The following is a 12,859-nucleotide window of genomic DNA, read 5'->3' as shown; positions in this document are numbered from 1 at the left end:
TGCAAGACAATTTTCAATTACGTTAGTTCCTAGAGTTATTTTTGGGTGACTCTCATGTTTATCAATATCTACAATGATCAGTCCCTGTGCGGCCAGTTCGACTCTACCGATTTTGAGGGTCACCTCTTTAAATCCGATCTGTGGCACGGGCTGGCCATTGCTGGCGATGATACTCAAGTCGTCGTCAGGGTAGCGGGTAATATCCGAGTCATTCCAGTACTGCTTGAAGAGCACGTACGGGATGGTGGTGACCTGTGACCCGGTATCCAGTAGGGCACTCATGGGAATGCCATCCAGTACCACAGGCAAGACTGGACGTCCTCCCACATATCTGTCGCGCCAGTTCGATGGGCCTGGTGATCTTTTTCCTGGGGGTTGGCCCTCTACCCCAGGTTGTGCCCGTTTAAAGAACAGTACCTTTCCATATGTCCGGGTTGATTGCAGCGGCGGCAGATGGGTCGTCCGTCCTCGCTGTATCGGTCACTGGGTCTTCCTCTGGCCGGTGGGGTCCTCCTTGGTCGACGCCACGGGATGTCCTCCGGTCCGGATGCCAGCTGGATCTTCCCTGGGGTGGAAACCTGTAAAGACTGCACAGTTCGGGTTAGCGCAGCAACGCTCTTAACTAGCTCTTGGACCTGATGGTGTAGGTCTGGAGCCGGGTCATTGTCCAAAGCCTGCGCATGAGCTCCCACAGGCCCTGTCGACAAGGGCGCCGCCTCCTGGTGGTAAGTGATAGCTGGGCGCCTGTGGGTCACAACGCCACCCGGTGCTGGTTCTCGGAGCACCCGGATAGCTCTATCCTTGAACTGTGCAAAGTCCAGATGGGGATCCTGTAAGGCCATTGCCCGCAACTGGGTTCGGTGGGCATTGCAATATAAACCCTCTATAAATTGTTCAGTCAACAGCCTGTCCTCGTTTCCCACCCCATCAGGGTCGGTCTGCTTTATGGCCCTCAGGGCCTCTTGTAGGTTTAGTGCATAGTCCCTTATACTCTCATGCGCTCGCTGCTTGCACCCGTAGAATCTAAGCTTGATCTCGGCTGAGGTGCGGGTATCGAAGGTGTCCCTCAGCCGGGTTAGTATCTCTGCGACAGTCCTCCTCCCAGGTGGCCAAGATTTTACTTCTCTTTTGGCTGCTCCGGTTAGTTGGGCCACCAGGATGCTCACTTTTTGCTCTTCTGTGAGGGGGTACACCTGGAAGAGGCTATCCAGCTTTTCTCTAAAGTCATGCAGGGTATGTGACTCCCCTGAGTACTGGGGTAGCCAAGCTGCTCCCGGTATATAGGGCATGGTGAAGGGCATAACTGCAGCAGCGGTAGCGCTGGCGGGGGTTGAGGCAGTGAAGCTCTCCTCCGTATCCGACATCTTCCTCCCCCCTAGTGGACCGTGGCCTACCTTGCGATGATCCTCTTCCGTAGACCGCGGCTCCGCAGTGGATCGTCAGGGTTGAGGACCTTCCGTCGCGCTCCTGTGACGTCGGCGTCTGCTGGGCTCCTTCCAGGACCTTACGCAACGTCCGGACGTGAGGCGGGGCTTCAGTTCTCGCGTGCTTTCGGAGTCCATGCCCCTCTTCTTCCCGCGCGGCGTCCTCAAGATGGCGTCCAATGGCGGGAAAACTCCACGGATGGCGGGAAGAAGGTCAAAGATGGCGCCGGATGGCGGGAAAACTTCGCGGATGGCGGGAAGAAGGTAGAAGATGGCGCCGGATGGCGGGAAACCTCCACGGATAGCGGGAATCTTCACCACTGGTAAGTTTGAACAGTCTTTGCTTTTCAGGCACGCAGTACCCGGTGGTTGCGGGCACGAAATCCTGCCGACTACGCCAAAGTTGACGCGCCCCTGGGCCTGTGTCGCGCTGCGCTGCGCATGCGGGAGCTTACCCGGAGCCGGATCTGTGGAGGGTTGTAGTCTCGTGGCGGTGACCAGGTCCGTGCCCAGGGAGTCAAACTAGACGGCAGTCCATTAGTAGTAAATGGTTGATGACTACGCCACCCGTTGAGTGCAGCCAGGGGGCTGCTGCTGCAGGGCAGACCGCTGAGGCCGATGGTGGGATTGTGCAGCATGATAGTATAACCCCCAACGGGAGGGGTATGGCCTCAGGGCAGCCGACGTGGATGATGGGGGTAGCAGGAACCACTCAGAGACGGTACGGTGTAGTTCAGGGTCTTTACTGGTAACAACAAAAGACCCTCCCGGAGTACTTGCTAGCGGATGGGGCCTGGTCAGTCCTTGAGCAGATGGGATCTCCCCTGGCCAGGCGGAGTTGTAGGCCTCCCAAACTGACTGTACTCTTCTGGCTACCTTGCTAGGAGCTGATGTAAGTAGCCCACGTCCCTGAGTGTACCGTGTGGTGCTCACCCGTATGGCCGGTGACTCGGGGCCTTCTAATGGCTTCCGCTCCACGATGGCGGTGCTGGTCCCACGCGTGTGACCGTGCCTTCGGGCTTCTGGGCCAGAGGACCTGAAATCCCCTGCCTGACGGATTCTGCTGCTGGGCAGGAATTAGTCCCCACAGCCTCGGACTCCGGGTCCGGTAAAAAGTCTTCTTAGTCAGGGCGAACTCTGCAGCTGCCAGCCCCTGACTCCTTGTAACTGCTGTTTCTTCCTATGCTGTCTCTACTTCTTCTCTTCTTCTACTCACTCACCCTGCCTCAGCCCCAGGTTTATATAGGGGAAGTTCTTCCCCTCCCAAGACTGGGCAGGAGGTGTGGCATGCACAGGATCCCTGACTAAAGGACCTCCCACCTGCTCTCAGACATAACATTACGTTACTGTGGCAACCAGACCCCTGGGGTGTCACATAAACATGCGGTCAAAGGAGCTCTCCATGCAGGTGAATCAAGCCATCCTTAAGCTGCAAAAACATAAAAAAAACATCCGAGAAATTGCTACAATATTAGGAGTGGCAAAATCTACAGTTTGGTACATCCTGAGAAAGAAAGAAAGCACTGGTGAACTCATCAATGCAAAAAGACCTGGGCGCCCACGGAAGACAACAGTGGTGGATGATCGCAGAATAATCTCCATGGTGAAGAGAAACCCCTTCACAACAGCCAACCAAGTGAACAACACTCTCCAGGAGGGGGCGTATCAATATCCAAATCTACCATAAAGAGAAGACTGCATGAAAGTAACTACAGAGGGTTCACTGCACGGTGCAAGCCACTCATAAGCATCAAGAAGAAAAAGGCTGAAAAACATCTAAAAAAGCCAGCACCGTTCTGGAAGAACATTCTTTGGACAGATGAAACCAAGATCAACCTCTACCAGAATGGTGGAAAGAGAAAAGTATGGCGAAGGCGTGGTACAGCTCATGATCCAAAGCATACCACATCATCTGTAAAACCATGGCGGAGGCAGTGTGATGGCTTGGGCATGCATGGCTGCCAGTGGCACTGGGTCACTGGTGTTTATTGATGATGTGACACCGGACAGAAGCAGCCGAATGAATTCTGATGTATTCAGAGCCATATTGTGTGCTCAGATCCAGCCAAATGCAGCGAAACTGATTGGTCGTCGTTTCATACTACAGATGGACAATGACTCAAAACATAAAGCTAAAGCAACCCAGGAGTTTATTAAAGCAAAGAAGTGGAATATTCTTGAATGGCCAAGTCAGTCACCTGATCTCAACTAAACTTCAGACAGAAAGGCCCACAAACAAACAGCAACTGAAAACCACCGCAGTGAAGGCCTGGCAGAGCATAAAAAAGGAGGAAACACAGCGTCTGGTGATGTCCATGAGTTCAAGACTTCAGGCAGTCATTGCCAACAAAGGGTTTTCAACCAAGTACTAGAAATGAACATTTTATTTACAATTATTTAATCTGTCCAATTATTTTTGGTCCCTTTAAAAACAGGGTGGCACATGTTAAGGAGCTGAAACTCCTAAACCCTTCATCCAATTTCAATGTGGATACCCTCAAATGAAAGCTGAAAGTCTGAACTTCAACTGCATCTGAATTGTTTTGTTTAAAATTCATTGCATTAAAATTCATTTGCCTAGAACCAAAATTAGAAAAATGTTGTCTCTGTCCAAATATATATGGACCTAACTCTATAAAAGTAACTGCAGTTTTTATCTACATTTTTTATTGACTACACATGAAGCCTCCAGAGGAAAAAAGCACCAAACCCGTACAGTTAAGCTGCATATTTAGAGGACAGTGACCGCAAGGGCTGCTAAAACTTTAGAGGCACTCCAATGCCCCTTGCAAGAGACGTAGAGGTCAGAGAGCCTCCTAAAAACAATGTTCCCATTATTAGAAAGTGGATCTCCCATAGTGTTTGCCTATGCAGTGAATGCAAAAGCTGCCAAAAATTTGGAGGAACTCCAATGCCCCTTGCAAGACACGTAGAGGAGGTGATATGGTAGATATGGTGGTGAATGATATGGTGATGGAGAATGAGGAAAAGGAGGAGGACAAGAGCAAATAGACAAAATCAGGAAGAGTATACCCATGCGTGGGTGTGAAAAGGTGCATGGGAATAGACCTCCCAAAAAAGACACTGTTTTTGAGTTTAGGTAATGCTGCTATCATTCGGTGGTGTTGAGAAGTCTGGCCCAATCCAGCCCTTGTTCATTTTTATAAGAGTCAGACTGTCAGCATTTTCAGTTGACAGGTGGATGCGCCTATTGGTTATAATTAGTGATGAGTGAGCATGCTCGCTACTGCTCAGTGCTCGCCCAAGCATCTCACTGCTCGAGATGCTCAGTGCTCGCCGAATATTTCAGGGGTTGCTCGGTGGGAGCTCGGGTCCCCTCTCTGCATGTTTGGATCTCTTTACAGTGCCAATGAACATGCAGGGATTGCCTGCCACTCACTGTAATGCCGTAGCCATGTTGGTTGTGGCATTATAGTGATTGACTGGCTGCACAGCGTCATCAGGTCTATATCAGACCTGGCACTGCCATGCTCGTCACAGTCACTCTGGAATCAGACAGTGTAGGGAGAGGTGCTGGTGAGCTAGGGAGAGATTTACTTGTTTCTAGTTAGTGTAGGTGTTCCAAACTATATTAGAGACACATATCCATCTCAACAAACAGTCCTTCTGAGGACTAATCCATCTGCAGAGATATCAGGCAGGCAGAGTGTATAGGCAGGCAGGCAGGGTATATAGAAGACTGCAGTGCTGCTGTTAGATATTTCTAGAAATAGGCCCAGGTCTCAAGGGCCAGGAACAATTATTTTTTGGATCTTAGTCCTCATTATTTTCTTAAAAAGCAATCCAGAGAACACAGATTTTCTGCGCCACTTGCTTGTTGGCACTGCAGAATACAGCCAGGTCCTTTCCATATTACAGTGCTAAAAATCCAGCTATTTAAAACTGTGGTTTCTCCGTCACACGGATCGCATATACATTTTCAGAAAATACTACCATTTCTGACCTCCATTAAAAATTTATTTCAGTGTCTCAGTGAAGCAATTGACACCAGTTTGCTGTTCAAAATAGTTACCTACAGGCCAGGTATTTAAAACTCTGTTTTCTCCGTCACACGGATCAGATATAAGTTCTCTCCAAATTCAGTCATTTGTAGTGAGCGTGGAAGATATTGTCCTCCATTTAAAATGGGTACGGCACGCGGCAAGGGACGGGGAACTGGATGTGATGGTGATGATGGTGCATGCAGAGACGGAGGACAAGGCCGTGGGCAAGCTGAAATTGTGCCACAACAATCCACATCTTCTCGCTCGACCTTCCTGTCTCAATTAATAGGGGACCGCAGAACACCACTATTGAACACAGAGCAGTGTGAAAAGGTTATTGGTTGGAAAGCAGATAATGCTTCCAGTCACTTAGCCACCACCACCACCACCACCCTGTCTTCCACATGGTCAAGTCTCAGTAGCTGTGAGTCTGGACCGCATATTCCTCACCCTGATCCTTCTTCCTCCCACCATGCCGAGTGCCCAGAGACGACTGATCCCACACTTGGACACTGTGAAGAGCTGTTCACTTTTCCATTTATAGATTCGGGCCTCTCGCCTGGTCCACTTGAAGCAGGGCAAGAGAAGATCGCATGTAGCGATACCCAAATATTTGAGCAGCCATGGTCACACTAAGGCGACGGTGGGAAAGTGTCACAAGAGGTGGACGATAATGAGACACAATTGCCAGAAAGTCAGGAGGAGGATCAGAGTGAGGAAGTGGAAAATGAGGTGGTGGATGATTTAGTAACTGGCCCTACCTGGCAGGAGGACATGCAGAGCGAGGACAGCAGCACACAGGGGGAGGGAGACAGAGCACCCCAACAGGCAGGAAGAAGCAGTGTGGTGGCCGGAGAAAGAAGGCAGGCAACCGTTCCCCGTAACACCAACACGAAGGAAGTTGTGAGTACAACTGTTAGGTTTTCCCGAGTCTGGTTGTTTTTTAAAGACTCTGCCGATAACCCCAAAAAGGCCATTTGCACCACCTGCCAGGCCAGCATCAGCAGGGGTGGCAAAAAAACCAGCCTGACCTCCACCAGCATGATAAGGCACATGGTAGCAAAGCACCCGACTTTGTGGGCCGAACCCTAGGGTCCAGGAACAGTGTCTGCGGGTGGCACCACTGCTTTTTCCGCTGTTGTGCATGCAAGCCAATCCCCTGTCCATGGTGCATGCGAAGATGCCTCCTGCCTTGCACCTGTCATTGCATACTCTCAAGTAGCACCATCAGCAAGCATGTCCACGTCCTTGTCCCAGCGCAGCGTTCAATTGTCCATACCCCAGTCCTTGGAACGCAAGCACAAATACGCAGCCAACGCCCCACAGGCCACACTACTAAATTTCCACATTTCGCGACTGCTTGCGCTCGAAATGTTGCCTTTTAGGCTTGTGGAGGCGGAAGCATTCTGCAAACTGATGGCGGCGACCGTCCCTCGGTACTTGGTCCCAAGCCGCCACTATTTCTCCCGGTGTGCCATCCCCGCATTACACTAACACGTGTCCCAAAAGATTTGCTGTGCCCTCAAGAACGCAGTTACCGGGAAAGTCCACCTAACTACGGTCACGTAGACAAGTGCTTGTGGGCAGGAACGGTACTGTAACAGCGTGTCCCTCCCCCGGCCTGTGTTCCTGGACTGCAATGTAATTAGGCCTGGGTCAACATCTAGTGGGGGATTCTGTCTTTGTTCTTTTCAGCATAGGACTTATCCAAAATAAGCCTGTAGCTTCTGGAAACTTCTCACGGTAGACACATGTTCAAAATAGGTGTGACCCCTCCCCCATCGATGGGCTGATCCCAGGACACAGAACTATAGACACATGGTTTTGGCCAGTTAGCTGTGTGCTGTCGTGAAAAGGGCTAGGATCTTATGCTGAGGCGAGATCCTGCTGCCCGTGTGTGGATGGTTAGAAGCTGCCACGTGGGATTGTGTTGTGTCTCTCATCTGTTGGATCCATCGAACTCATCCCAGGATTATTTCTACCTTTTCCCTGGCGTCGGATTGTCGAGTGGCGCCCCCGGAACTATTCCCTTTTGGCGTGGATTCATTGTGGACTCTAAGGAACAATCTTAATATTTGATGTTCTATTTTCCCTGCCTCAATAAATCTCATTGGATTGATCATCGGCCTGGTGTCCCTTCCTGCTGTGTCGCACATCCCGTCACATGTACATCTCGCTGACAGCACACTGGGTTAACATAGTCCAAGCTGAGACCCAGTCAGACCTTGGGAAGGAACACGTCCTCCCGATGCCAAGGATTGCAGGCACTAGGTCGATCAGGGTTGCCCCCACAGTCTACAGCTCCTGCACCTCATCCTCCTCAGCCTCCTCCTCCTCTTCAGCCTCCATCTCCGAAATGACCATATCAGTCACAAGCTGGAAGCACTGCAGCACTGCCGCAGCCAAGCGGCAAGAGGCTGTGCTGAAGCTAATATGCTTAGGTGACAAACCGCACAATGCTGAAGCGTTGTTTACAGCTCTGAAAGAGCAGGCAGATCTGTGGCTCACACCACTGAACCTATAGCCAGGCATGGTCGTGTGTGACAATGGCGGGAACCTGGTGGCAGCTCTGAGGCAAGGCGAGCTCACACACCTACCATGCCTGGCCCATGTGCTTAACCTTGTGGTTTAGCAGTTTCTCAAATCCTACCCGGAGCTGCCAGATCTGCTTGTTAAAGTACACCGCCTGTGTACCCATTTTAGAAAGTCACTTACAGCTTCCGCCGCCCTTGCCGTGCTTCAGCAGCGTTTGCAGCTTCCGGCTCACAAACTGGTGTTTGATGTCCCCACGCATTGGAACTCTACACTGCAGATGTTGGAAAGGACTTGTGAACAGAAGAGGACAGTTGTTAGGTACCAGCATCAACAAGGCCGTCGGTATACAGTTTAGACTCCACACATAAGTGTGGACATGGATGTCAGACATCTATACCACCCTCCAAAACTTTGAGGACTCCACCAAGATGGTGAGTGGCGATGACGCCATAATTAGCATCACCATCTCGCTTCTCTGTCTTCTGAAACGCTCTCTGCTCACAATCAAAGAGGATGCATAGTAGGCAGAGCACGATGAGATGGAGCAAGGAACCATACAGGGTGATTACACACAGCCCAGCCTCATCTCATCCCAACATGGATTGGGTGACAATGAGGAAGAGGAGGAGGATGAGGAAGAACAGGAGCTAGTTTCATGTGCTATAGACGGTACTACCTGTACAGCTGTCATACTGTTTGTTAGCTGGATGGCCAGAGGACAGAGAGGAGGTGGAGAAGAGCAAGGTCGGTCATCCTCTTGGTGAGGACACGGAAGTCCTGCCTGTTAGCAGTCAGGCATGCATGGCTGAGTTTATGTTACGCTGCATTTCCCATGACCCTCGCGTTCTCAAAATTTTGGGTGACAGTAACTACTGGTTGGTGACACTTCTAGACCCACACTACAAGGCGAACTTTATATCTCTTATTCCTGAGGCGGACAGGTGTACAAAAATGGGGCTCTACCAGAAGGCCCTTGTTGCGGAACTATTAAAAAAATTCCCATCTGAAAACACTGGCGGCAGAGGGCACAGTTCGTTGGACAACCAAGGAGTATAGGTGAGAGAGACATAACTTCAATCCAGCAGAGGTAGGGGAACCATGTCAAAGTTCTGGGAGAATTTTATCAGCCCCTCCCATCGCACAGTCCCTGAGGCGCGGGGTACTCTTACAAGGAGTGCAAAGTTTGGGAAGAAGCTAAGGGAGTACCATTGCCGACCGTACCAACGTCCTCCATGATTCCTCTGTGCCTTTTAATTATTGGGTATCCAAGCTGGACACGTGAAATGAACTGTCTCTCTACGCCTTCAAGGTCCTGGGCTGCCCTGCCGCTAGTTTTTTATCAGAACGGGTTTTTAGTGCCGCTGGTGGAATTAAAACTCATAAGCGCATCCGCCTGTCAACTGAAAATGCTGACAGACACAACGATTGACCACCAGAATCATATACATGTTTGATTAGATGAATCAGGACAAAATAACACTGTTAAACGTCGATCAAAAGGCAAATCAAAAAGAAGAAAAAACGTATAACGAACAATATCTGAAAATATCATACATTTTATTAATGTAAATCATTAAAAACATACAAATTTCCAATAACAACAAATATATTAGTAGTGAGCCAAGAAAGGCACCACAGATAGATATCCACATGAGGATGGAGCTTATAAATAGCGGTTCAGACAGTCAAGGGGGGTATAACAAAATGCCCACTCAAAAAGTTAATAGACACTTCATATGTCTGGACCACAAATAGGTGTTAAAGTGCACAGTGCATTGTTTGATTTCAAAGAAACCCATCCCACACCTAGATACATATAAATATGCTGCCACTACTCACATGTATTAGTCAGTCTATGGTGCCGCCGCCCCTATGCACGTTTCGGCCCTGTGCCTTCTTCCTGGGGTGTGACATCATTAAAATCGGTATCCCTTAAGTATTTCATACTGCCCAATAACAAAACCCCATGTAGTATCGGCGTCTCTGCCCCCTGCCAGGCAGAGACGCAGTCCCACTCACCGCCACGCTCCCTACCTGGCGTCCTCCAGCGCGCCTGCCTCTCTTGCTGCCGGCACGCGCAGCTCCCCGGGCACTGCGCTTAGGGCGCGCGCGCGCTCCCTCCCTCTTAAAGGGGCCACGCGCGCCATCCTAAGGAGTCCCCGGCCAATGGCCGGAGGACCTCTCATTTAAAAGGCACCTCCTCCAAAATGGAGGTGCCCATGCAAGGTTGTAGCTTTGTGTGTTAATCTTTGCTTCAGCCCTCAGGTCCCTTTGCCTGCCTGACTACCAGCCCAGTCTGCCAGTCTACTTCTGACTATCCGTCCAGCCCGACAGTCTGCTTACAGCTCCGTCTGCCAGTCTGTCTATGGGCTTGGCCAGTCCGCTAATCCGGAGCCTTCACCTGCTACCTGTCTCCGCCAGCCAAGGACACTCTCCAACCCGACAGCCTGCCTACTTGGAGGACCTGCCTGACAGCCTACCTAGAGGCTCCTGCCTGTCACTTGCCATGACCACCTGACAGCCTTCCTAGAGGCTCCTGCCTGTCACTTGTCATGACCACCTGACAGCCTACCTAGAGGCTCCTGCCTGTCACTTGCCGTGACCACCTGATAGCCTACCTAGAGGCTCCTGCCCGTCATTTGCCGTGCCTGCCTGACAGCCTACCTAGAGGCTCCTGCCTGTTACCTGCCGTGCCTACCTGTCAGCCTACCTGGAGGTCCCTGCCTGTTCCAACCGTATCTGCCAGTCTGTCTGTCCGGACTACCTGTCAGCCTGCTTGCCATGCTCATCTGCCGTACCGGTCAGTCCTAGCCATCTGACCCGTGGGAGTCACCTGCTTTCTTACAAAGTCATCCCCAGAGTAGCACCTGGTCCCTCTGCTCGGTCCCTCCCTCGGAGTCGATTGAGCAGCCGTATGACCTTGGTCGGTCCGAGTTGATACCTAGTTACGCCCCTCTGGGACCCTCCTTGCACCGCAGCACAGAGGTTCCACCACCCAGATCCGTAACAGTTTGCACGGGCCCTGCAACCTGGTGGCCCCCAGACCCCCGCGGTCTCCGACCTGCACCAGGAGGTCTTACGTCAGAGAGTTCAACAGGAGACTGTCCTTTCTGCGGTCTGTTAACTCTCGCCTAGGCGCATTGTCCGCCCCGTCCGTGTCCGCCTCTGGCCAAGCGGCGCCTGCTCACGCGACACCGCAACCCAGTCCTATTATGGCATCCGGCTTTGGACCCCGGATCTCGGCACCCCCACGTTTTGCTGGCGACCCAGCTTTAGCTCAGGGTTTCATAAACCAGTGCTCCCTGCACTTTGAACTCCTGGTACACAATTCATCTCCGACCGGGCCAAGGTGGCATTCATTATGTCTCATCTCACTGGAGAAGCACTGGCATGGCTAAACCCCCTCATGGGATAGAGGGGATCCCCTGGTGTCCGATCTATCGTCTTTCCTCGCTGCTTTCCGGAAAGTCTTCGATGAACCTGGACGAAAATCCTCTACTGCCTCCTCTCTGCTACGTCTCCACCAAGGGAGTCTCACCGTGGGCCAATATGCCATACAGTTCCGTACCCTCGCTTCTGAGCTTGCCTGGAACAACGAGGCCCAGGTATCCCTTCTGGGAGGGTCTTTCCGGTCGTGACATTTCTACCACCCTGGAAGACCTGGTGTCACTTGCTACCCGGATTGACATCCGATTCCTGGAACGAGCTAAGGAGGCTATCGGGGAGAGAGGACTCCCTCGCCTCGCTCCTGTTTTCCCGAGACCTGCCTCCCAACCAGCAATTCCCCGGGCACGCTCGCCTGAACCTTTGCAGATTGACCAAACCAAGATGGTCAAGTCTCGTCAGGAGACACGCCGAGCCAAAGGGAGCTGCTTCTACTGTGGCAGTAAGGAGCATCTGATCCATTCCTGCCCGGAGAGGTTGGGAAACTCCAGTGTCTAGGACCTCTCTGAGAGGTTGTCCTAGACAAAAGTAAATCCTCTCCTTCCTTGACTCTATCTGTTTCTGTTTGCAGTGGTGGGATCCGCTTCTTTGAGACTGCTCACCTAGATTCCGGAGCCGCTGGGAACCTCATTTCTCAGGCCATTGTGGAACAGTATCAGATTCCCACCAAACGTCTGGCCGAACCTTTGTCAGTCGCTTCCGTGGATGGAAGACTCCTTCCGATGACCATCTTGCTCGCTACAGAGCCTGTAACTCTTCAGGTGGGAATGCTGCAGTCGGAGAGAATCTCCTTCCATGTGTTACCCGGACTCTCTCACTCCCTATTACTAGGCCTGCCCTGGCTACAGAAACATGAACCCGTCCTGAATTGGCGATCTGGTGAGGTGCTCCGTTGGGGGCAGGATTGCTATGGGACCTGCCTGGCCCCGGTTCACCCGGCTCGACCTCCGTCTACTCCGGCTAATTTACCTGGTCTTCCGGCACCTTACTGGGCTTATGCAGATGTCTTTGACAAGAAAGAAGCAGAGACACTGCCACCTCACAGGCCATATAATTGCCCTATCGATCTGGTACCCGGTACCACTCCACCTCGTGGGGGTATTTACCCGTTGTCGTCGGCCGAGACCCGGGCCATGTCGGAGTACATCGAATAAAATCTGGCTAGGGGATTCATCCGGAAATCTACTTCCCCGGCTGGAGCCGGATTTTTCTTCGGCAAAAAAAAAGACGGTTCACTACGTCCCTGTATCGATTATAAAGGTCTCAACCAAATTACCATCAAAAACATATACCTCCTGCCGCTCATCTCTGAGTTGTTCGACCGCCTTAAGGGCCCCAAGATCTTCACCAAGCTAGATCTACGTGGGGCGTATAACATGGTCCGGATCCGCCAAGGGGACGAGTGGAAGATGGCATTCAATACCCGGGATGGTCAATATGAATACCGTGTGA

This window comes from Phyllobates terribilis, unplaced genomic scaffold (assembly GCF_046119375.1).
Source record: "Phyllobates terribilis strain yellow unplaced genomic scaffold, ASM4611937v1 Scaffold_7__3_contigs__length_470593459, whole genome shotgun sequence".
NCBI classification, from domain to species: Eukaryota; Metazoa; Chordata; class Amphibia; order Anura; family Dendrobatidae; genus Phyllobates; species Phyllobates terribilis.
Note: the sequence above shows the minus strand (reverse complement) of the source record.